Source organism: Microtus ochrogaster, chromosome 2 (genome assembly GCF_000317375.1).
Source record: "Microtus ochrogaster isolate Prairie Vole_2 chromosome 2, MicOch1.0, whole genome shotgun sequence".
In the NCBI taxonomy this organism is placed as follows: domain Eukaryota; kingdom Metazoa; phylum Chordata; class Mammalia; order Rodentia; family Cricetidae; genus Microtus; species Microtus ochrogaster.
The window spans coordinates 21,593,587-21,598,182 of NC_022010.1; the positions used below are offsets into that span (position 1 = coordinate 21,593,587).

Below are 4,596 nucleotides of genomic sequence, written 5' to 3' on the forward strand. Positions count from 1 at the left end.
AAACCATAACATTTTTGTTAAAACAGCCAAATTAAATCTCTTCTTTATACATCTGTTATATTACTTCCAAGTCACTCCCCAACCCCCAAAACCAGGCTGACCTTTGCTGCCGTGTTTAATTGGAACCTCTCTTTGTAGTTTCTAAACTGCTGATCTGCAGCCCCAGTCTCGTTACGGGGTACACCATGAAGACACAGGCTGTCTCTGCCTTCCCGAGTAGAGGACCCGCAGCGCCTCTAAACACACCCATCTGACCGTCCTCGGACTTCGGCAAAGGCAGCGACACAAATACACCAGCGGGTCTGTTCTCACCTGTGAATGTCCACAAACTACCTGTTGTAAGCCCTTTCTTACTTGGACTTCTCCAGGGCTTTGTCCATTGTTTTCTCGTTTGCCCCCCGACATTTGGGGCAGTACCACTTGCCCTTTGGTTTATGGTTGAGTCCCACGCAGGAGAAGTGGAACCACTCGATGGGGCACTGGTCGTTGTCACAGCCGATCATCTCTCCATAGGAGACCTGATTGCACAGACAGTACGTGGGCTCCTTGGGGTCTGCGGGAGAGCCTTCCCTCTCTGCTTTGGCCTTGGAGCGTTTCTTCTTCTTTGAGGTTTTTGCTTTCTTCTCCTTGGGTGTTCCTGAGGTGATGTCATCATGGTCGTGATTATTAGATGCATTCTCTCGATTCTCGTTGTTTCGCTGCCTCCGGGACTGCTTGTTATTCGGCTTGTCTGCCTGAGCGATGGTCTCACTCTTTGACTTGTCCTGGCCGGCCTTGCCGCTGCTGCCAGTGCTGTCGCTGATGTCCTGGTGGGCTTCGAAGAGCTCCACATGACTGTCCAGCTGCCTGGTGCGGTTCTCCACCAGCTCCACCATCTGACTGACGATCTGGATCTTCTCATCGCCCAGCTCCTGGCTGCGGATCAAGGCCCTCTGGATGCAGTGCAGCACCCGCCTCTTCTGGGTGCCGTCCGTCTCCCGCTTGAACTTCTCATAGCAGTCATCCAGCTCCTTCAGGATCTCTTGGTATTTGGCGTCGATCTCCCGCATCAGCGAGACGTTCCTCTGCAGGTCGAAAGGCAGTGACTCGACAGAGTCCAGGTAATCCTCCACATAGTTCACCAGGTGGATCTGCTCCCGGTTGGCAGGATTCATCGTGGTTCAACGCGGAGGTCCCGGGAGACTCGGCTGCTTTCTGCTTCCTCAACCCCAGGCCCCCCTCAAACAGCACTGCAAAATGCAAAAGCTCTCGCCCTCCCGCGCTCATGGGCTGCGACGGTCGAAGCTCTGGAACTAGCTCTTGTAGACCAGGCTGGCCTATGAACTCACAGAGATCTGCCTGCCTCTGCCTCCCGAGTGCTGGGATTGAAGGCTTGTGCCACCCAACTGGTAACACACACCTTTAATCCCAGTAGTTACACTAGTTGCTATAGAAACCGGGTGGGGCACGCCTTTAATCTCAGTTTTAGGATTATAAAAGGGGAGGAGACAGCTCTCAGAGACAGTCAGAGGCACCAGACCTCATTACAGATGGTTGTGAGCCACCATGTGGTTGCTGTGTATTGAACTCAGGACCTTTGGAAGAGCAGACAATACTCTTAACCACTGAGCCATCTCTCCAGCCCCTGAGGCAAAGTTGTAAGGTTTTTTTTTGAGACAGTATTTCTGTGTAGCCCTGGCTGTCGTGGAGTTCGCTCTGTAGACCAGGCTGGCCTCAAACTCTTTAGAGATCCCTGCCTGCCTCTGCCTCCAGAGTGCTGGGGTTAAAGTGTGTGTGCCGCCACCGCTGGCTGCAAAATTGTAATGTTAACCAGATCCAAACCATACACCCTGGGAATGCTTTCTTGGCCCTTGGCCTATGGGAAGTTAAGGAATCCAACCTAGGAAGGCAGACAGACAAAGCTCAGTTCGACCTGCCCTCTGCTGGCCAGTAAAGAAGAGAGCTGGGCTGGAGAGAAGAGCTCAGTCCCTCCTTAGGAGCTTCTGGGTTCAATTCCCAGCACTCTCATGGCAGGTCACAACTGTCCATAACCCCAGTTCCAGGGGCTGCAAGCACCTTTTATGGTGTACGTACGAGCAAAACACCCACACATAAAAATTAATTGAAAAAAAAATAAAGGTGGTGGCTCAAGCCTTAATCCCAGTACTTGGAAGGCAGAGGCAGGTGGATCTCTATGACTTCCAGGCCAGCTGGGCTACAGAGCTAGTTCCAAGACAGGCTCTAAAGCTACAGAGAAACCCTGTCTCAAATACCAAAGCTGTGATAACCAAGATGGAGCAGTCAGGTGGGCCTGTGACTGAAGCCCAGGTCCCTGGAGAGGAGACTAGAAGGACACTGAGGTGGGCCAGGCACAATTCTGTGGGTGTCAGGCTCACATGTTGGACCTGGTGAGCGAAAATATCCAAGTACTGAAACTGACAGATGCTGCGGTCAGCCCTGGGTGTGAGGAGAGACTGGATGTCAATTAGAGTCAGGTGACTACCACACGGGGCCTGACAGTAATTAGTAAAGGACCTCAGGTTCCTAGGATTAGGGAGGGGCCTAACCTTGGGTCCCTGGCCATGGCGAGCTTGTTAGCCTTGGCTGTGTTTGCTGGTTGTGTTGGAAACAGGAGCAGTGTTCAAGATGATAGAGCAGAGTCAAAATGTGCTTTGAGCTCACGTCCCCATTCCTCCCTCAACTGGGGCGATCCTCCCTTACAGGTCAGCAGACAAAAAGCTGGAGCTCTGTGAGGCTGGGGTGGTGATGCAGCCTGAAATCCCAGGATGTAGGAGACTGAGGCAGGAGGCTTGTGGGATTGAAGCCGGCCTTGATGACACAGCAAGAGCCAGTCTCACAAAATAAACAGGGGAGCTGTTGAGAGGACTCCACAGCTCAGCGTGTCTGCCTCAAGGTCTAAGGATCTGAGTTCAGTCCCCAAAACCCACAAAAGTCTAGAACGACAACTCAGTAATTAGATTCACTTATTGCCCTTCCAGAGGACACCAGTTCAATTCCCAGCACCTATACCGGGTGGCTACTAAACCACCTATAACTCCAGCTACAGGGGATTTGTAGAAGCCTCTCCTGGCTTCCTCGAACACTCATTTGCACATGGCATACACTAACACACACATATACATATTCATAAATAAGTCTCTCTCTTTTTTGAGAAAGGGTTTTTCTGGTTAGCCTTGGCTATCCTGGAACTCACGCTGTAGACCAGGTTGGCCCTGAACTCACAAAGATCCACGTACCTCTGCTCCTGAGTGCTGGGATTAAAGGCATGTGCCATCACCACATAAATAAATCTTTAAAAAAATAAATAAAAGACAGGAGAGATGGCTCAGTAGTTAGAACATTTGACAGGCCTACAGAGGACCTGGGTTCAGTTCCCAGCACCTACATGGAGGCTCACAACTAACTGTAACTTCATTCTCAAGGGATCAAATGCCTTCTTCTCACTTCCAAAATCTCCAGGCACAAATGTGATGTTCAGAAATATATGCAAGTTTGACTGTAGAAATGGCTCCGAGGTTAAGAGCACTGCCTACTCTTCCAGAGGTCCTGAGTTCAATTCCCAGCAACCGTGGCTCACAACGCTCTGGAATGAGATCTGGTGTCCTCTTCTGGTGCAGGCATACTTGCAGACAGAACACTGCATACTACATAATAAATAAATAAATGTTTTGGGGAGGGGGAGGGAAATTGGAGGCGGTGGCGGAGAAGAGACAGAAATCTTTAATAAATAAATAAATTTTTTTTAAAAGTAAATAAATAAATAAATGTTTAAAAATAAGAAAGAAAGAAAGAAAGAAAGAAATATAAGCAAGGAAAACATTCATACACATAAAGGAAAATTTTTAAATTATTCCAACAAATGAATAAAATATTAATCAAAAATTTTTAAAGACAGTGGTAGAGCTCCCGCCTAGAAGTCCCCAGTGAAGGACTGGGGGCATGGTTCAGTGATAGAGTACTTGCTTAGCATTTGCAATGCCTTGGGTTCCATCCACAGCAGGACCATAAATAGATAAATAAATAGACAGATAACTAATACAAAAAATGAAAACAGTTAGCTCTTTTCTAAGTCATTATCCTGAGATGTTAAAAATGAATTTTGTTTTTTTCTCCTTGATCCCTTGACTTAAACCTAGAGCCATGCTTTCTGCATTCTGGGTTCTTCTAGAACACCACCAGAGCACATCAGCATGGAGGCCAGTGGTGCTCCACTGCTAAAATGATTCCATCTAGTAAGTAATGAAAGATTTGCATGCAAACGAAGCATTTGGTAGATCTCTGAGGTAGAGGCCAGCCTGGTCTACAAAGTGAGTTCTACGACAGCCAGGACTACACAGGGAAACCCTGCCTGAAAACCACCCCCCACCAAAAATATAAGAAAGAAAGAAAGAAAGAAAGAAAGAAAGAAAGAAAGAAAGAAAGAAAGAAAGAAAGAAAGAAAGAAAGAAGCCGGGCGGTGGTGGCGCATGACTTTAATCCCAGCACTTGGGAGGCAGAGGCAGGCAGATCTTTGTGAGTTCGAGACCAGCCTGGTCTACAAGAGCTAGTTCAGGACAGGCTCCAAAACCACAGAGAAATCCTGTCTCAAAAAACCAA

The 4,596-nt window shown here is 48.3% G+C and overlaps 1 pseudogene; it reads right to left on the reverse strand.

The window, feature by feature from the left end:
- Positions 1–350: 350 nt before the first annotated feature.
- LOC101985378 lies at positions 351–1,154 on the reverse strand (annotated as a pseudogene).
- Positions 1,155–4,596: the final 3,442 nt, after the last annotated feature.